Source organism: Schistocerca piceifrons, chromosome X, assembly GCF_021461385.2.
Source record: "Schistocerca piceifrons isolate TAMUIC-IGC-003096 chromosome X, iqSchPice1.1, whole genome shotgun sequence".
Classification (NCBI taxonomy): domain Eukaryota; kingdom Metazoa; phylum Arthropoda; class Insecta; order Orthoptera; family Acrididae; genus Schistocerca; species Schistocerca piceifrons.
In genome coordinates, this window is record NC_060149.1 from 402,724,531 (window position 1) to 402,746,763 (window position 22,233).

At 40.9% G+C, this 22,233-nt stretch overlaps 1 long non-coding RNA gene across 3 annotated transcripts in view; it reads left to right on the forward strand.

The window, feature by feature from the left end:
* LOC124723143 overlaps positions 1-22,233 on the forward strand; it is a 212,341-nt gene that overhangs the window by 185,829 nt on the left and 4,279 nt on the right. For 2 of the 3 annotated variants that reach the window (XR_007006517.1, XR_007006516.1), the window contains 3 exons: positions 5,082-5,168; positions 5,244-5,455; positions 5,581-5,826. This is a non-coding gene — a long non-coding RNA (uncharacterized LOC124723143). Of the gene's footprint in view, positions 1-5,081; positions 5,169-5,243; positions 5,456-5,580; positions 5,827-10,424; positions 10,520-22,233 lie in introns of all 3 variants that reach the window. The other variant, XR_007006518.1, reaches the window with a different exon arrangement.

Genomic DNA, 22,233 nt, shown 5'->3' on the forward strand with positions numbered 1-22,233 from the left:
AGAACACCAAATATTCCCACATAGAAGCATTAAAACAAGAAGTTTGGATAATTCATAGCTGACAGATCTTGTCAGTATAATACAGTATTCATGGGTGAATAGAGGTTTCAGATATATGAGGCGATCAGAGTACAAGTTGTGTAAATCCAAAAAATTCGTGTTTTGAGAACAGAGGCGTTGTACACTATGGATTACATTTTCTTTCCCGGAGACTATTTACAAGGGAACCTTCCCATCTCACCCCCCTCAGATTTAGTTATAAGTTGGCACAGTGGATAGGCCTTGAAAAACTGAACACAGATCAATCGAGAAAACAGGAAGAAGTTGTGTGGAACTATGGAAAAAATAAGCAAAATATACAAACTGAGTAGTCCATGCGCAAGATAGGAACGTCAAGGAGAGTGTGAACTGAAGAGCGCCGTGGTTAGCGTGAGCTGCTGCGGAATGAGAGGTCCTTGGTTCAAGTCTTCCCTCGAGTGAAAAGTTTAATTTTTTATTTTCAGACAATTATCAAAGTACAGGCACTCACAGATAATCAACTTCATTCTCCAAGATTCCAGGACATGTTCAGACTTTGCTTGGACATATGCAGGATTTGACGGTCTACACACGGAAAAAATGGAAAACGTTAAAAACATGTTTTGACAGAGCATAGGGAAAACTATGCTACTGTGAAGCTGTTACTACATTCATTTGTTGCAGTTTATGTGACAAACTCTTATGTTTTTGGGAGTGATTATCACATCCACAAGAAAACCTAAATCGGGCAAGGCAGAAGAATCTTTTTACCCATTCGCCAAGTGTACAAGTTAGGTGGGTCGACAACATATTCCTGTCATGTGACGCACATGCCGTCACCAGTGTCGTATAAAATATATCAGACGTGTTTTCCTGTGGAGGAATCGGTTGACCTATGACCTTGCGATCATATGTTTTCGGTTCCCATTGGAGAGGCACGTCCTTTCGTCTACTAATCGAACGGTATTGGGGTGCGGTCGCAAAAGAGAGACACTAAACTTATTACAGTGAACAGAGACGTCAATGAACGAACGGACAGATCATAACTTTGCGAAAATAAAGAAAGTAAACATGAAAATAAAGAAGGTTAACGACTTGAACCAAGGACCTCTCGTTCCGCAGCAGCTCACGCTAACCACGGTACCACGGCGCTCCTCAGCTCACAGTATCCTTGATGTTGCCTATCTTGCGCATGGACTACTCAGTTTGTATATTTTGCTTATTTTTTCATAGTTCCACACAATTTCTTCCTGTTTTCTCGATTGATCAGTGTTCAGTTTTTCAAGGCCTATCCACTGTGCCAACTTATACCTAAATCTGAGGGGGTGCGATGGGGAGGTTCCCTTGTTAGTAAATGAAGTCCCTAGTTGAGATTTGTGGTACCAGATGGCAGCACTTTACTTGGCAACTGAAACAGCGGTTTATTGTTTCGAACGCCAAGTGAGGCAGGTCCACACTTTCAAAGTTTTCCAGTTGCGTTACATCAAAGCATCGTTACTGTGGACAAAGGCGACTTTCAGAAGAAAATGAAGGTAAAGAAATGTTATTTAGAACGTACTGAGAATCAAAGGTCACATTTTTATCACTTATACTATTTGTATGCTTGGTCTGACAACAACATACCTGTTTTTGAAGCCGCTAATGGAATATAATTTCTCTCGAATTTTCTTTGGTGTTTGTAATAGCTATTTTTATTATAGTTTTTGTTATACGGCTGAGAGAGGGAATCGTAGAGAATAGTCGGTTACCATTAAAGGAGAGGGAGGAAGAAAAAGTACATGAAATGTGGAGACCTGGAAGACCAACTAAAGAGAAAGTCTCCGAAATACTGGACAAGAGTGGGCCTACTAACCAGAAAAGGAAAATTGGTTACAGAAAATGTTTTACCAACAGAATCTCTGCGCATCGATTGAAATACTCCACAGGAGTAACAGAGATCAATCTAGGACTGTTTGATTCTTTTTTGAACCTGGGTGACTATTCACAACAAACTATTTATCTTCGGGCAACAGTGCAGTCATTCAGTGTGCAAAGGAGACTGCCACGAAATGGTTCTGCAAATTAGAAATCAACGTCATTTAAATACACTCCTGGAAATTGAAATAAGAACACCGTGAATTCATTGTCCCAGGAAGGGGAAACTTTATTGGCACATTCCTGGGGTCAGATACATCACATGATCACACTGACAGAACGACAGGCACATAGACACAGGGAACAGAGCATGCACAATGTCGGCACTAGTACAGTGTATATCCACCTTTCGCAGCAATGCAGGCTGCTATTCTCCCATGGAGACGATCGTAGAGATGATGGATGTAGTCCTGTGGAACGGCTTGCCATGCCATTTCCACCTGGCGCCTCAGTTGGACCAGCGTTCGTGCTGGACGTGCAGACCGCGTGAGACGACGCTTCATCCAGTCCCAAACATGCTCAATGGGGGACAGATCCGGAGATCTTGCTGGCCAGGGTAGTTGACGTACACCTTCTAGAGCACGTTGGGTGGCACGGGATACATGTGGACGTGCGTTGTCCTGTTGGAACAGCAAGTTCCCTTGCCGGTCTAGGAATGGTAGAACGATGGGTTCGATGACGGTTTGGATGTACCGTGCACTATTCAGTGTCCCCTCGACGATCACCAGTGGTGTACGGCCAGTGTAGGAGATCGCTCCCCACACCATGATGCCGGGTGTTGGCCCTGTGTGCCTCGGTCGTATGCAGTGCTGATTGTGGCGCTCACCTGCACGGCGCCAAACACGCATACGACCATCATTGGCACCAAGGCAGAAGCGACTCTCATCGCTGAAGACGACACGTCTCCATTCGTCCCTCCATTCACGCCTGTCGCGACACCACTGGAGGCGGGCTGCACGATGTTGGGGCGTGAGCGGAAGACGGCCTAACGGTGTGCGGGACCGTAGCCCAGCTTCATGGAGACGGCTGCGAATGGTCCTCGCCGATACCCCAGGAGCAACAGTGTCCCTAATTTGCTGGGAAGTGGCGGTGCGGTCCCCTACGGCACTGCGTAGGATCCTACGGTCTTGGCGTGCATCCGTGCGTCGCTGCGGTCCGGTCCCAGGTCGACGGGCACGTGCACCTTCCGCCGACCACTGGCGACAACATCGATGTACTGTGGAGACCTCACGCCCCACGTGTTGAGCAATTCGGCGGTACGTCCACCCGGCCTCCCGCATGCCCACCATACGCCCTCGCTCAAAGTCCGTCAACTGCACATACGGTTCACGTCCACGCTGTCGCGGCGTGCTACCAGTGTTAAAGACTGCGATGGAGCTCCGTATGCCACGGCAAACTGGCTGACACTGACGGCGGCGGTGCACAAATGCTGCGCAGCTAGCGCCATTCGACGGCCAACACCGCGGTTCCTGGTGTGTCCGCTGTGCCGTGCGTGTGATCATTGCTTGTACAGCCCTCTCGCAGTGTCCGGAGCAAGTATGGTGGGTCTGACACACCGGTGTCAATGTGTTCTTTTTTCCATTTCCAGGAGTGTATTTGCTAGGGGTGGAAAACCAAAGCGTCCAGGTTTGTAAAGCATTATTTCTGAACACATTTCAGATATCCAATGGGCTACTTTACCATTGCATATCAAAGCTGGACGTTTCTGCTGTAGTTGACTCTCGTGGCTAGAAGACCCCAGGCAATAAAACTGATGACATGGATGAATGGAACATAAAAAAATCATTGCCAGCCTATAAAAGTCATTACACAAGAAACAAAAATTCTTAAAGAAATTACTTGAAAGCAGATTTGCCTATTTCCAAAATGTACTGCGTGTTAGTCCAGGAATGCCCAGTGGGTGCTGAAGATGATCTCTGACGAATGACTGCTCAGAAGCAGAAATTCATACCTACCAAATAATGCCAACTTTGGATTAGTAAGAGCAAAGGGTAGAAAAGCAATTAATATTTATTTGCTAAATGGCTAGATAACAATTATGAAAGAATCCAAGAAGGAAAAATTCGTTTAGAACAGTTCACATGATGCATACTGACTTTTTGTCCATGAAGAAATAGGGAACAGTAATTGTAAACCTGAACAAAGCAGTTGATGGTCACAAAGTGAATTGGCTAGACATGTAGTGGTTGAGGAACGAAAAGGGATGTACATATTCACTTAAATACAAAAACAGCCTTGATGCTGAAATTCAGTTCGATGAACTTAATTTGTCAAAGAAAGATAAAGGAAGACCGGTATGTCAGCTACCAGAACAAGACATTCTCTACCAGCAGAAACATGCAGTTATGGACACAAAGAAGGATATGTTGTATTTACTGCCTTTTATTCCTCCCATTCAGCACCAATTCTTCAGACATATTCATTGCGTTGCAGACACAAGTCACAAAAGGTTTGATGAAACTGATGCTGAGTCTTATGGCAATGATGAATTGAATTGTTCTGTGTGTTGATACGTAGGTAAATGTAACCAAAACAAGAAGGGATATGGAAATATTAAACATTGCGCTGTTATATTGTGTACTGTTTTTTTTTGTATAGTTTTCAGGAGACGAGTAAGCAAGTCCATATTTTCCATTCCAAATATTGTTACAGTCTCCAATGCTTCTTCTGTGTACTCCGTTTTGTATCTAACAAGTGAAGTACAGTTGTCTGTTTCAAAATAAAGTAAATTTATGTTTGTAAAGTGAATGCTGTTTTTTTATATCCATGTATCTTTATCCATCAATATCTCAGTAACATTTTTCTGGACTTGCACCACTTGTATTCTGAATACCTCTTATATTAATGGTTATAGATACATATTCCAAATTCACATTGGGTCTGCCTGTTAAAGCAAAGATTGGTTATGTTGCACATATGTTTGAACATCTGGTGCAGACAGAAATGAACATATGCTTACATAATCTGTGAACCAATTGTGGTGATGAATTCTAAAACAAGTATATCAAGACTGTAGTCGATTGGTATGGAATATGACACTACTTTGTATTTTCACATTTGGAACCAAATATTGTTGAACATTTGAACAGAATGATAATATCACATATGTGCGAGAAATTCTCTCATGTGTTCTATATCTTCATTTCTAGTTGTGATAGACATCAAATCACTCTGAAGTCTCAACCCAGTGGCTGCTGAAGATGATCCCTGGCGAATGACTGCTCAGAAGCAGATATGTGAGTAATAATTCTTTCTTTATTCTACAGTAATAATATTTTTTGTTTTTACTTATGAGATGCTTTTGTTTGTAGGTGTGCATGATGAGAATATCAGTTTTAAGACACCACTATCAACCGCTGGTGCATCAGCGCTTGTATTGTAATTTGGGAGTGAATTGTGTCAGACACTTTCCCCAGCCAGTGCCACACACCTCCGTCACACATGCTGAATACTCTTCTAATGCATGTTGATTATGGGCTGCTGGATGTATATTTTGGCAATGAGCACAACAAACATTTTTTATGTAAGTACCCAAAAATTATCTTCAATAATGGAATACTGTTTACTATTACCTTTGTTGTTGTTGTTGCTAATATTTACTTCTGAATCATTAGATACGAATCAATTTTGTTCTTCTCTTCTGAGCAGAGTAATTGGGAAATGGCGGTCTTATGACCTCTACACAGTGTGGCCCCCTCACTGGCAGCCTTGGCCTTTGAGTTGGTTAGCCCGACTGTTGGTAGTGGCTGCACCTGCACTAGTGGCGGGATCGTCATGAGCAGCAACACGATCTGCAGAACCTGGGCCATCGATGTGGGGTCAATGTAGTAATAGTGGCTCTCTGCCAGCAGGAGCCCAGCCGCCTGTTCCGACAGTGAAGATGAGGATGTACAGGTATGTCTCACAGAATTACCATTTACATTTATTCAAGGTGCATTTGGAGACAGGATCTTGATTACTCACATCAGTAACATGCTCGGATATCAAGACCAGATTTTTATCATGAATGGGTGTCCGCCTGTTCAGTAATGTGGGGTACCTCAGTTTCTAAATGGTTAGTGATGGTACACTGAAGCTGAGCTGATACAGAGTGAGCTCTCTGTAGAGTTCTGTATTTGGACTTACATGTACACTGCCCTCCTTAAGTGTGGAAACGCCAAGTGATTATGGACAACTGAAAGGAAAAACATTATAAAATTGCATTTTACTATTTTCTACATGTCTATATAAGCTCGAACAATACACAGATAAAAGGAAATATTAAATTGTAGATTCATCAAAATAGCAACCCCTTGCTTTAATCACTGGCTTGCATACTTTCGACATGCGATGGGTCAATTTTGCCAGAATTTCAGTTGGAATTTCCCCCCAATTCTTACTGCAGGGCCCCACAAGTGTGTCCTACTCATGAGTAGCTGTTTTCCTATCCTTGTGTCTAGCTCGTCCCATATTCCAACACAAGTAGGATGTATGTTTCGGGTTGTCGTCTTGGTTTGTCGCTGTAGAATGGCGTGATAATCCATTTGGGCCATTTTTCCACCTAATTTCACGAATTCTCTGACTTTATTCTCTCTGGAAGACCCCCATACCACCACGGAACCCCCTCCAAGTTTCACAATTGGAATTACACACTAAGGATTCAAGCGTTCATAGGCTAAATGGCATGTGAATTGACATAGTTTACTTCCAAGTACATCGTACATGGATTCATGAGTTAATAACACTTTCACAATCCCATGCTGTCCAATGTTCGTGCGTCATAGCCCATTGAAGTCTTTCCTTCTAGTTAACAGGGTGCAACAGTGGTTTCCTTGGTGCTACATAACCCTTGAGATTTTCTGCCAGGCACTGTCTCACTGTTTACTCATTCGCTGGTGCATTCCTAGTTGTATTTAGTTCAGCAGTCAATTAACAGACAGTTTTGAACCTGTGACATTTACTAGTCACTACCAAATTCTTTTGCCATTGTTCAGTATTTTCCTGTGTGCTCCTGAGTGAGGATGGTAATAATAGGAGTCTGTATCTTGATGCTGGTGTATGGTCTTGACAGCTGATGATGAAAATCTTCAATTTATGTTATATTTATCAAGCACTATTGCCTTCTTGGTGTAAAGTAATCATCTTTACCCCTGATTCATAAGAAATCTAGCACTTGGTGCCATTTTTTTCAGTCATTTTTGCTGCATGTACTACCTTCTTTCGCAGTGTGACATACCTTCATAAAAACAGAACTACAACTGAACGACTGCTACGGCCGCACTTTCGAATCCTGCCTCGGCCATGGATGTGTGTGATGTCCTTAGGTTAGTTAGGTTTAAGTAGTTCTAAGTTCTAGGGGACTGAGGACCTCAGATGTTAACTCCCATAGTCCTCAGAGCTATTTTTGAGCCACAACTGAACAGAACTGCAAACAAGGTACCTCTACACGATCGTGCCATCTACTGGTGCAACCTGGCGTGTTTAATGGAACTGCTTCAACAATACAATACTGTATTATTATTAATCGTTCTCTGAGCATACTATTCAGTATTCTAACCAATAACTCACATAGATCACTCTCATCTTGCTCCGTTCTGATACTTAGGATAGTTTTTCCAAACTTATGGAGGGCAGTGTAAATGTGTGTGATTAAATACATGAGGATCCTTACATATCTGCCTTCCAAGGGATGTAGCTGATAAAAAGGCCATTATTAATGTCCAAAATAAAAACTGGTATCTCTTTCTGTGGTCACTTCTGGCTTGCAAAAGAAATTATGAGAAAAATGCTTGCCTTGTTGAAGCAATATACACAGTGATTATAATTAAACTTAAACTCTAAAACTGCTGTAGAATAACACCACTGGTCTGATTGACATCAAATTGCGGCGGAATACTATCAGAGAAGGGAGAAAATGTATGTCACAAGAAAAATGAATATTTACAAAATGTAGCAGTAGATGGCACTGTTAGCATGATAATTTAATAGTGGTCAACTACAAATGACAAATTAATCATACAACAATGCCTAAGGTGTACGTTTGACGTTAAACAAACTGTACTACTCGGTCTCCATGGGTGTACAGGTGTGATATTGTTAGTTACGTTAGTCCATCCACCATGGCAAAGTCATATCACATTGGATGGGAAAAATCAGTTTTCAGTTGTCCTGAGGTCAACAACCCACATAAAAAGCATCAATCACATTAATTTTTAATTGTCCTGAGGCCAAAAACCGCATAAAAAGCAGCAATCAAAATCAAATCAGATTATTAATTTCCCTGTGACTGGTGCAAAACATGTTCAATATTCTGTCCATTGTTTTCTGCAATAAGTTGAAATTGAGAAACACCATGTTCCACAACTGATCGAAGTGTTTCCGGGGTCACATTCATAATGTGTTGCACAGTGTGTGCCTTCAGTGCAGCTAAGTTTGCAGTTGGAACACTGAACACAACATCTTCCAGATAGCCTCACAGGCAGAAGGCACACGGATTAAGTCAGGTGATCGGGATGGCCAGACTGTAGGGAAATGGCGGCTGATAATTCTAGCATTTCCAAAATAGCGCTTCAGCAGCTGCTTAACTGGTTTTGCAACATGCGGAGGTGCACCATCTTGCATAAAAATGATCCCATCCACACATCCACGCTCTTGGAGGGGTTGCACAGAAGACACTCACAGCACTTACCAGTGACTCTACAGGTAACAGGACCGGAAGCATCTGTCTCTTCGAAAAAATATGTCCCTATGATAAATGATGCCGTAAACCCGCACCACACAGTGGTACTGGTTGATTTGCGTGTGGATTATCATTTGCCCAAATTTGACAATTCTATTTATTCACATATCCTGTGAGATGGAAGTGTGCTTCGTCTATCCACAAAATGTTCCACAACCAATCATTGTCCACTTCCATGTGAGCAAGAAATTCTAAAGTAGAGGACTCTCTTGCTGGCAGGTCAACAAGAAGCAACTCATGCACATGGGTAATTTTGAATGGATAGCAAAGAAGGATGTTTCGTGCGATTTTACGCACCATGTTCACGGGTATTTCCATTGTTCAGGCAATTCTTCATGCACTACACGTTTACACACCACCACTAATCTCCTTCTGCCTTGCTGTGGCCACTGTTTCCACTGATGTCGAATCATTTCATTTCCTCCCTCTACCAGCTTGCACACCAAAAGAACCCGTCTTTTCAAATTTCTGAATCATTTTCCTCCAGACCTATGGCAGTCATCGGACAAGTGCCTTTTTTCAAACCCTTCCGCGTCTGGAACTTCTGCAGAGTGACATGTGCACAGTCATCATTCTTGTAATACAGCTTTACAAGCAGAGTGAAATCCTGCATTGAGATAGTCATGGCGAACTTCGTGGACACGAAAGGAGGAAAAGCCATGTACTCGGCTTGTTTATACCAACGTTTTATTCCTGTCTATGCATAACCCTCCTATCAGTCTGAATGCTCGACATACGAACAAACACATCCATTACATATTGTATCATATACTGAAACTGTTTTTTGATAGCAAAACTCCCCTGGAAGTTTCATCTATAATGTCTGTCAGTTTCCTACTTTTCTCAACAAACATAAACCCGTACTGTGTATAACCCCAGTGATCTGTGCAGATGTTTATAAATTCCTTGAACGTATTGTTGGTACTGGCATGTACCCGGTAAATGCGTTTTATATTTATAATGTGCTGTTTGAAAGTGATTCTGTGGTTAGTGCTGTCATGGATCAACAGCTTTGGAATCAAGGAATATGTCTAGCTCAAATAAAATACATTTGTTTTCCATTATGGCCGACTGATAAAACAGGACAAGTGGTGAATTGTGGCAGAGCTAATATCAAACTTTAATGCTAAGCATAGTCCAAGTGAGTCTGAACACACAGTGCACCAAAAATTCCTAGTGATGGTCCCTTAGAGCTGACGGCCCATGCTTGTTCCAATGTTAACACCACGACATTAGCAACTGTGACAGAAATGGGCACACAACTTTTGACACTGGGTGCTGGTGCAGTGGTAGAGTACTGCATGGTCTGATGAATCCCAATACCTTCTTCATCATGCTGATGGGAGGATGTGAATCCGTCATCTTCCAGGGGAACAGCTGTGGGGCAGAGACAAGCTGGTGGTAGCTCCATTACGTGCTGGGGAACATTCATGTGGGCATCCATGGGTCCAGTGGAGCTCATGCAAGGCACGATGACTGCCAGAGAGTATCGTACATGGGTTGAAGACCAGGTACACCCCTTCATGACAATCCTGTTTCCTGACAGCAGTGGCATTTTTCAGCAAGATGATACACCCTGTCACAAGGCCAGTAGTATTATGGAGTTGATCGAGGAGCACAGTGGTGAGTTTCCTTCCCCCCCCCCCCCCCCCCCCACAGCTCTCTGGATTTGAACACGATCGTACACATTTGGGATGTGATTGAATGTGGCGTCAGAGCTCATCGCCATCACCCTACTCAGAATTTACGTGAATTAGGTGACTTGTGTGTGCAGATGTGATGCCAGCAACCCAACAAGGCCACATTGCTTCCGTGCTATGATGCTTCACTGCTGTTATCAGTGCCAGCGGTGGACATACTGGCTGTTAGGTAAGTGGTCTTAAGGTCCTGGCTGATCAGTGTAAATAATACAAATGTGACTTACTTCATGCTTTTTTATTTTTATAAACTCATACATGTTGCTGGGTATGCAAACAAATGGAGCTTCATGCCAGTATGTAGCACAACTGCATCATACATTGTTCCATCCATTGACAAGCTGCAGGTATCATGAAAATGAGCAACTGTTTCCTCCGGTGGGGGGGGGGGGGTTGCTGTACTGGCTACAGTAAAATCTGTTAATGGTTGTTTGCTAGCTGAATCTGTGGCCAGTGCCTATTGGATCGCATAACTACCATACGTTAAGTTGTTGAAGGTAGTTTCCTGCAAGTACATACATTCACTCTCATTAGAGAGTTTTACTGTTCAGATGCCTCCTGCTGTAACTATATGGTTGCCCAACACTACTTACTACGACTGTATGCTTCCACAGAAGATTGATTCCATCTGCATTGAGTTAACAAACAGGCAGTTCCATTCATCTCTGGAAAGTATTACTTTGGGGTCACTATATTTGGGGTTAATTTTTCTGACTACATTAATTGTATCAGTACTAATACTTACATGACTGCATACTTGCTGCACAGTGAGTAGCTGAAATGTAGGACATGACTTGTTGAAGTTCACTTGGTCATATGACAGCAGTTGAGCTTCCATTACCTGCTTATGTAGATTTTTCACTAGCAGTGTTGCAGCATTTGAAGCATATAAATGTAAGTGTGCAATGAGCACAGCAGTCAGTTTAAAGTCACAGTAGCAATGTCGTCATGTTTCTTGATGCTTGAATGTCGCACTGTAGGATATTTGCTCTCACCATTAACTTTTGTGAATGTGGTGAATGTATTGCTGATGGTGAGTGCAGATATATCTCGTAGTGGATTCAAATCTCTGCTGCTGCTGTAGGGTGATGACAATGGTGAAGGAAGGACCCCAGTATTTATGACAGAATCACCTTAGCAGAATGTGTAAACTGTGCTACAGCAAATTATTACTGCAGAATGGTGCACACTGGTTCCATTTGAAGATTATGGAGTAACTATTCTGTATGTGCTTCATGTAAAATCTAAAAATGTGTGTAAGGTGCACTTTGATGTTTATGAAAAACTTGGAAAAAATGGCAGTGTCCGAATGCTGTTGATTATCTATTTCCCGTGTAAGTTATACCATGATTGTGTGATATCCTACATGGATTTCATTTGTTACTTAAAGTGTTCAAAAATAATGCTGTTATTTCTAAATGTGGAGCCTACTGTAAGCACGCTTATGTGAATGGGCAGTGTCAGATTGATGGACCACCGTCCATTAAAATGCATTTTGTAGGATATAGAGAAAAAAGCAATAAAAAGTCCTTATTACAAGTGGTTTTTTGTTCATAAAATGTATGTGATGAGCATAGGTAAAATTAGTCTGTCATGTTAATAGTACTACTGATGCTACATATGAATCTAGTATTATACCGACTGAGCTTTAATGATCTCACATGATGTTCACACATAATTTTAACGCATACAATAAATGCATGATTTATCTTGGGGGGATTTTTCAATGTGTTAGCCATTCAGATGATAAAGCTCATCTGGGGCTCATGTTAAACCCAATTATATAAGCATTTGTTGGTGTCTGCAGAGTGCTGCCCTTAATCACTTTCTTGAAATCAGAGATCCTATAATGGAAGCATACTCTCACTCTCATAAAAGACAAAGTGTACTTACATGTCTTTGTGGCATCAACTGCAATGATATGTACAGAATGGTTTTTCACATTGAAAATTACATTGTGATTCAGTTCTTCTTCTTCTTCTTATTCTTCTTCTTCTTTTTCTTTTTCAATTAGTTCATTATGCAGGGTGAAGCAAAATTCACGCACTCGGCCTTTGCAGTGCAACACCTCACATTCCAGCGATAAAAAAATGTCTGTCACAAAATTTCGTCTGGCAAGTACTTCAGGCAGAAAAAGGGCGTTAAAGAGTGACAATCTGACAACACTGTAGCCACATGTATGGTAACTATCTGCATCAGTACATGTTGGTCGTACTGTACTGTTGGTGCAGTGGGTAGACTTTTGGGTTAGCATGCACAAGGCCGAGGGTTCGATCCTGGGTTGGGGTGCGTTTGTTTACTTGCTAATTTCATTCTGGCATTTCATACTGTAATATACACTGTTTCTTAGGTCACATGTATCCTGAATTTACAACATTTTGTAACTCTGAACGTAACAAATATGTGGTTAGACAAACAAAAAATAGACAGTTCAAACAAATGACCTGTCATAGAAAAGAATAACTACAAAAACAGTATCAATTTCGAGATGGTAAAGATGATAGCACAGTACAATAACACAACATCTACTTGTCATTTATACTACCTGTAATATGAGTGCTCAGATGTCGCACATTAGCACCCAGTGATCATAATAATGTCCATATTAATGACTGCATGAACATCACAACTGAATACATTGTCCTCACAACAACAGACGCTCAAAGCAAGCTCCCTGCATGTCCAGACATTGCGCAACTCGCTGAATCATACAGGTTCCTTTGAGTGGCCTCGCAGGAAGAAATCCAGGGGATTTAGATTAGGTGAATGTGATAGCCATACGACTGGACCTCCACATCCGAGCCATTTCCCTGGAAATGTTCTGTCCAAAAACTGTCGCACACTAAGTGTTGAGGTGCACCATCATGTTGGAACCATATCCTCTACCGAACATGTGGAACATCTTCCAGCACATCAGGCAGATACTTTGAGAGGAATGTATGATACCTTCGTGCAGTCAACCAGTCAGGCAACATGTAGGTTCCCAAACACCTGTTGCCCAATAAGCTGGCCCAGACGTTGATACCAAAAACGAACTTGAAGTCCACGGTCATGGGTGACATGTGGGCATTGTGCATATTGAAGACATCCTCACAAGGGAATGATGCTTCATCCGACCATATTATGGTGTTCACAAAGTCATTGTTGGCATCCTGTTGTTGTTGAGACCATTCACAGAACTGCATCCGCTGATGGCGATCTGCAGGATGTAGGTGTTGCGTGAAAGTATACTGATGAGAGTGCAGTGCACGCTCGAGCAACACGTTAGTGACCGTGCGTTGTGAGACACGAAGATGCCTTGCTACGCTACGTGTACTTCGCTAAGGTTCTTGGTGTATAACCTCCAGAATAGCTTCCTCAGTAGCTGGAGTACAGAGAGTCAGTGCATGATCTATGTCATGCGATGGTGGAAGGAGAGAACCTGACTCCCAAAGGTGCAGCTCCAGATGACGAAACACATTTTTATCTGGATAGCATTGATGAGGATATCTAGCAGCATATTCATGAACGGCAATGCCAGCCCAGTTATCAGATGCGCCAAGGACCAGAAGTATATCCACAACTTCATCGTCTGTGTTTGCCATATATCTGCCACACTGGTTTAGAGGTTTACAATGAGAAGATTTGATATGTGTGTGCATGTACATTGGAGTCTGTCACAGGCACGTTACTCCACTCGCAACTAGTTCTTGTCTGGTGGACAGCACACACAGTATAAACACGCTGTCAGTCCTGTGCACTATTTCACCTAACACGCATTACCCCTCTGACAGATATTATTCTGCATGATTCATCCCGACACCACTAATTGTGAAATGTTCGGTTTCGAATTGCACTGTTTCCCTAACAGTAATAGACGTGATGTTTCCACAATCTCATCAATAGAATAATAATAATAATAATAATAATAATAATAATAATAATAATACTCACCAATAAAAAGAAGAAATTAACACAACTAATCGAAATATCCATACCCAGTACAACAAATATACAAAAGAAAACAGGAGAAAAAATTGAAAAATACATCCAACTGGCTGAGGAAGTCAAGGACGTGTGGCATCAGGATAAAGTTGGAATTATACCAATTATACTATCAACTACAGGAGTCATACCACACAATATCCACCAGTACATCAATGCAATACAGCTACATCCAAACTTATATATACAACTACAGAAATCCGTAATTATTGATACATGTTCAATTACCCGAAAGTTCCTAAATGCAATATAACATATACCGTACAGTTAAAAGAAAGTCACGCTTGATCAAGGTCCGCGTCACTTTCCATTTTTGAGCAGACATAACGTCTGAGAAAAGAAAGAAATAATAATAATAATAATAATAATAATAATAATAATAATAATAATAATAATGCATTGAGATACATACTAAAAAGCATGCAGTTACCAGCATAATTAGTGGGACCCTGGAGATAACACATACAAATAGTAACAGAGTTTGGACATTATTAGCAAACCACGTTGCTAGTCCTACTGGTGACGTAAGGCCCTAACGAAATGTATTGGACCTGAACGAGGCAAGAATAATAGTTGGTCCTAATCTATGGGACCATTGGAGGAGGGTACAAAGAAAATAGGTTTCGCACTAGTAGTGAAGTGGGTGAATAAATTCTCATCCACGACATGGAAAGGGTTTCTTTCAAAGCTGACCAATCTTCCATTTCTACGATTGTAGTATAAGTGCAGATGTTTTCAAGAGGACCCACTGTAATCGCTGCTGGTGATTAAGATGCCAGATACTGTACCACCTGGACTACATTTACTGAATAAAAAAACATAGGCCTCAATCCAGGATTGAACCCTCAACCTCCTGCATGCTAACCCAAAAGTCTACGTACTGCACCAACAGTTCAGTACAACTAACATGTACTGATACAGATAGTTACCATATTTGTTGTTCTTTTTTATTTTTATTTTCGACACCACATCACTGCTTCACACACTATTTACAGACTGCTGTAAACACTTCTGCTACCAATTTAATTGTAATAACAAAAAATAAAGCTCTAAGTATAATGTCGTACAAATGTAAAAACATAATTATAGATGAATTACCAGTGCTTCTTGCATGGTGGGAGACTGGATCGGCATTTTAGGACAGGTTTAGAAGTCCAACACGTGCAGTGTGGTGTGTTTGTCATGTAATGCATATTCTTGCAATTCTGCTGCATTGCCATTATTTGCTGAACAACATTCCACCTGTCTACAGTCTTGGGCTCCTCCTCACTTATCATGCCCCTCCAGTCTTGATGTAGAAAACTGAGCATATTTCTTTGCTAGATTTTTACAACAAAGACACTTGTGAAATTCTTCTCGAGTGTCTTGTCAATTGAACACACGATGCACCTGTAACGTAGTGCTGCTGAAAAAGCAACATTAAAACAGTTATAATAGCAAGACTATGATTCTATCAATATTTTGATGAATACTATTATTTGTTAATACTCACTGGCTGCTTGCTGTGGCTACTGGTGCTCCTGCTGCTGGTGGATGACTGGTTGTGGCACTGTCTGCACAATTGATAGTGTGAATAGGGGAGCCCATGAGCTCTATGCCCATTGACTGAAAAAGTACAATGGCCACCAAGCACTTTGGAGGGGTGGGGTGGGGTATTCGAGAGAGAGTGAGGGGAGGGGGGGATTGGCTCCAGGAGAGAATGTCAGAGCCCAAGTAACGAAGTTGTTATTGGGGTCAAAGGTCAAGATCATTACGATAACGTTATCAGTATTCTACTTTGTGCCACAACCTGCCCAGTACACCTACTTGCATCTGCCAATTTGAGGCCTCTCTGAAACCAAGTGTACAGATTTGCATAAGCAGCTTGGCTTACTAACATGAGCACCAGCCTATTTCTATCTTCTTAGAAAGTTAGTGGGTTGGAATCAGAAACTGAATAGTAGCATTTTTATACATAGCATCCATCACTGTTTAAGACTTAAATGCATTTGGGACTTTCTTTTGACCAGTTACTGCATGTTGGAAGATGTATGGAAAAAATACTGTTTATACTAAGTGAGGTGGTGTAGTGGTCTGAATCAGGAGACTGGCAGTTCAAATCCCTTTCCAGTCATCCAGATTTAGGTTTTCTGTGTTTCCTATAAATAACTTAAAGGCAAATGACATGCCTGATTTCCTTCAGCATCCATGCCCTGTCAGTGCTTGTGTGCTGCCTCTGCATGCCTACCTCACAGAACAGCAGGTTTTATGACACCCATAGACAGTTGAACGTGTTGGCTGACAAGCACCTGACAACCAACCCAGCAGCAAACCCAACAGGTTGGGTGTACTTCATACATTGTCGAGCTTCAGACCTAGTGTTGGTACAGTGTCATGTGTGCAGTAGATTTTGTATTGGTTGTAGCCGTATTTGATGAGGAAAAAGGAAAACCACCTTGCTTGTCGGCAAATAAATACCTATTAGAGCAAAATAAATTTAATCATATGTCTCTATTGTCACAACTAGCTGTCAACGAGCCACAAGGTTATAAAAACTGTTTATGAATGAACGAGGAGACCTCCTTGCACAAGTTTCCAATCTTATTCAAAAGTAAGATACTAGGAGGAGGGAATCTATTTCTCCTAAAGAATGGCTTGTTGCCACACTTCAGTTTTTAGCCACTGGAAGGAGCTAAGAGAAGCTGAAGCTCAGTTGTGCGATATCAGCTCAAACACTCAGGACTGTGCCAGAAACATGCACAGCTATTTTTGATCTTCTCCAAAAAGATCTCTTAAAGATAAGCACACCATGATTGAAATAAATTTGCATTAATGTGAACTTACTAACCATTATCACTTAGATTTGTGCTTTGTAACATGTCCTAGTGGAGAAAGTACTATACTTACAGATAATAAGAAATTGAAATGTTGTTGTCGTCCAAAGACTGGTTTGATGCAACTGTCCATCCTACTCTATCCTTTGCAAGTCTCTTCATCTCCAAGTAACAACGGCAACCTACATCCCTCTTGATCTGCGTACTGTATTCATCTCTCGGTCTCCCTCTACAATTTTTACCCCCTCCCCAAATCTATTCAGTACCTCCTCATTAGTAACGTAATCTGATCTGCAGCATTCTTCTGTAGCACCACATTTCAAAAGCTTATATTCTTTTTTTGTCTAAATTGTTTATCGTCCATGTTTTACTTCCACACATGGTTACAGTCCATACAAATACTTTCTGAAAGGACTTCCTGACACTTAGATCAATACTCAATGTTAACAAATTTCTCTTCTTCAGAAATGCTTCTCTTGTCATTGCCAGCCAGCATTTTATATCCTGTATACTCTGACCATCATTTTGCTCCCCAAATAGCAAAACTCCTTTACTACTTTAAGTGTCTCATTTCCTAATCTAATTCCCTCAGCATCACCTGATTTAATTCGACTACATTCCATTAGCCTTGTTTTGCTTTTGTCGATGTTTATCTTATATCCTCCTTTCAAGATACTGTCCATTCCGTTCAACTGCTCTTCCTAGTCCTTTGCTTTCTCTGACGGAATTACAATGTAATCGGCAAACCTCAAAGTTTTATTTCTTCTCCCTGGACTTTAATTCATACTCCATATTTTTCTTTTTTCCCTGTCCTGCTCACTCAGTACACAGATTGAATAACATTGGGTCACTCCACTCACTCCCTTCTGAACCACTGCTTCCCTTTCACGCCCCTGAACACTTATAACTGCCCTCAGCACAAATTGTAAATAGCCTTTTGCTCCCTGAATTTTACCTCTGGAACTTTTAGAATTTGAAAGAAAGTATTCCAGTCAACATTGCCAAAAGCTTTCTCGAAGTATACAGTTGCTATAAACGTACGTTTGCCTTCTTCTGTGAGAAGTCGAAGGATCAGTATTGCCTCGCGTGTTCCTACATTTCTCCGGTATCCAGACTGATCTTCCTAAAGGTCGGCTTCTACGAGTTTTTCCTTTCTTCTGTAAAGGACTCGTGTTAATATTTTGCAGCCGTGACTTATTAAACTTATAGTTCAGTAATTTTCACACCTTCTTTCTGTGGAATTGGGATTGGGAAGTAAGGAAAGGTTATCTAAGTATATATGAAGACAGTAAATGTTCTCGAAAGAATAGATACTGTTGATGACCATGCAGCTTTGCCTTGGAATAAATGATAACTGAAACCCTCAGCTGCCGACAGGTGTCGTTGATATACCTCGATGTGGACAGCTGAAAATGTGTGCCCCGACCGGCACTCGAACCCGGGATCTCCTGCTTACATGGCAGACGCTCTATCCATCTGAGCCACCGAGGACACAGATGAATAGCGCGACTGCAGTCACTTATCCCTTGCACGCTTCCCGTGAGACCCACATTCCCAACTGTCCACAATTCTACATATGTAATGTACCTTATAGACATTTGCCCATCCACTCATTACTCGCGCACGCTTGTATCTGTTCTTTCGAGAACACATAGTTAAAGGCTACCCAGTCATTGACCTTCGTCTGTGCGAATGCGCACAGGTTGCCCAAACTCTTATGGGAATCGCCAAAGCGTGCGCGAGTAATGAGTGGATGGGCAAATGTCTATAAGGTACATTACATATGTAGAATTATGGACAGTTGGGAATGTGAGTCTCACGGGAAGCGTGCAAGGGATAAGTCCCTGCAGTCGCGCTATTCATCTGTGTCCTCAGCGGATCAGATGGATAGAACGTCTGCCATGTAAGCAGGAGATCCCGGGTTCGAGTCCCGGTCGGGGCACACGTTTTCAGCTGTCCACACCGAGATATATCAACGACACCTGGCGGCAGCTGAGGGTTTCAGTTAGTTATCAGTTATCTAAGTTTTTGTGGAAATAAAAATTTTGTAGTGAGACAGTTGTAGCACGATAGAATAGTGTGTTAGACTAGGACTCAAACCCGGACCCATGCGTTTCGTGGGTTGACTTGCTAACAATTTCCAATTTCATTTTTGCGATACCATTCAGGAATAGCACGTCAAGGAGAAATTGTGATTGAGAAATGGTTGTAACCCAAGATGAGGTAAAATGTTACAGTTGCGCCACAAAGTTCTCAAAACAGCGAATACTCTGCTAACAAGTCACAACCTAACAGCATAAATATTGTTATACATTGAGAATAAATCAGTGGTCCTCTGTCTTTTAAATGTGAACATTTTTCATAGTAATCCAATGAAATTTAATACAAATCAGTATGTGTAATTCAAACCATATAATTATCAATTCATCAAAATATTCAATGTTATATTTATCTTGGGTCTGCGTGAAACTTTCAGCATCCTGCATTAGCACAATGTTAATAGATGACTTCGTGTGCAAATCACAAGATTCTGAAATTATATTAAAAAAATGCCACTGCATGGCATTAAAAATAGATTTATTCAAAGCATCTTGCAAAAAAAAAATATAAAGTTCAGGGTGTATACGTCACAGGAAATCCAGGAAAAATCCGGGCATTTCTTCATAGGGGAGAAATCCGGCAAAAAGGCGGGAATTTTTCCATTGTTTTATTTTTCAGTTACATTTTTGTAATTTTCACTGGTAAGAACTGATACTCTAACGAAGAACTTTAGTTTGCCCGCTAGTGCAGAATAATACTGCAGCAATAAAACATAAACGAGAGAATAACACCAAAATAAAACTTAATTTGCAAAGAAATTGCCCCATTTATAACAACAAAATACAGCGCACACACAAGCGTCTGCCGACAACAAAGTGTGTGAAAGGCTATGCAATACTTCGTAACAACAGACTGCTTTTGACACGTCTTTCTCGTGGGCCTCGTGTGAGCGCAACGTCACAACTGTTCACATTTCGAACAGGTCGCAGGAAAGTATTACGAATGGTAATTTGAGAACCACTACTTTCAAAGTAAATTCCTTGTACACGAGATGAATTATGTTACGCGTGAGAATATACGATGAAGTACTTAAATGCGGAATGTAAGATTCTTATTCAGAACGTAACACTTTGAGGACTAGCCACTTAGAAAAATTCCAGCCCAGAAGACCAGCAATTTATGTGATTATTTAAATTTTTACTTGTACTTTTGTGTTTGGTATCTCTCAAAGGGTAACATAAGCTAAAAAAGACCAAGCTTCAATGTTAGTTTTTCATAGTTATTTTAGTTCTTTCATAGAACACAAATTATGCAATAACGATGACAAAAGAATAATAAGCCTTTCAAAAAATGCGAAGTGATTTCTTACAGAAAGTATATTCAGCCAGGTAACCCATGAAATGTTGGTTGCACAGCAGTGAAATTTATAATCGTTTTGTGAGAAATATTCAGCTGCTGCAATTTACGTTGTGCGTTTAGGATACTGTGTAAAAACACCCTCGAAAAACAACGGCAAAAAAATTTTAACGACCAATATTAGATGTGAAAGCTCAGCTTTTTTCGTAGCTTTACTTACGCATATTAATTTGAATCATTATTTTATCCTATTTGTGTGTTCGAGCGGAATGGTGTTGCTATTGGGTGGCTGCATCACGTGTCCGTGAATATCTGCTGTCATTGACTGGCGAGATCACATGGCATGAGCCATTAGTGGCTGACAAAAGTGCGTCGCAGTCTCGATTTCAGTGTTTCGGAAGCTATCGTGCCACGTTTGGTGGAATTCATGTTTATACAGTCGTAATACGAAAGTAAGCATTGTAAATGTTGTTGCACACCAAAGATTTTGCCAAAATTCGTTGTTTTTGTTGGGTTTCGTTCCTAAAATGCTGGGAAGTTCCATGCCGGTGTATAAAACCTTTACCATTCAAAGAATTGATAAGTTTTACTGCTCCAAGGGGAGGTATATTGTCATTTAACACAGAAAACACGTGTTTACGCCAGTGGTATACTGTTTTTTCACCCAGGAAAAATGTATTTTTAGCATGGAAATCAGGGAATTTTTTTCCCTGTGTGCGCATACACCTTGTAAGTTAGATTTTATTCATTGTTCGTCATTTGCAATATTATCCAGAAGCAAAATCTCGTAGAGTTCGTCCGTGATCTCTTGACGGTTAATTTCTTCATTAGAAGAGGTATTATCTGCTTGTATTTGAAGAATTATATTCTCGGAATGTGGCATACTTGGGGCAGGTGCCCTTGCTGCATTTGAAGACTTAGAATGAGCAGTTTTAAATTTCAGTATTCTTTTGTAAAGAAGGAAATGAAATTCTAATAATTTTAAGGCCACTAAAACGCTCAATTTGAGTCACGTTATGCCTGTGACGTCACTGGCTAGCTTGCTGCTCCTACTGTTATAAAGTCAATTCACAGTGATGTCTTTTTTGGAATTTACGTTTCGGAAAATGGGTGCAAATGGTGTGTAGTACCATACTGTACAAATACATGTATAAAAATTACTGAAAAGTTGTTTTTGAGTGTTCAGAGAATGAGAAGATGCATAAAACGTGGTTGCACTATACCGGCAAAGTGCTAGCATGTGGACAGGCGATTTCAGTAACTTAATTAAAAATGTGTGTACTGTAAAGTTAACTGCAAGATATTCTGTCCCACTGTTACAACGAAGAATGGCGTCTTTCAACGAAATTTAACTTCTAGTGAAAATTTGCGTTTTATCCAGCTAAAACTCAGTTATTCAGTAGCTCAGTTATTAGAGTGGTAGATGTCAAATTTTATAAGATTATGTCCATAGATTGCTGGTTCAAATCTAACCTGAAATAATATTTTGACTTATTTATAAAACGACTGGACAGCCCCTCGTGTGAAAATCAGATCACAATTACAAAACTTCACCACACCAATCAGAAACAGAATAGTATTGTGTTTTCCTTGCTGCTTGCATGCACGTACATTTGCAATCGCTGTTCACACATCATGTTCAAAAAGATGTTTTCTAGTTAATGTGACCACACGTAGAAACAATGCTTTTTAT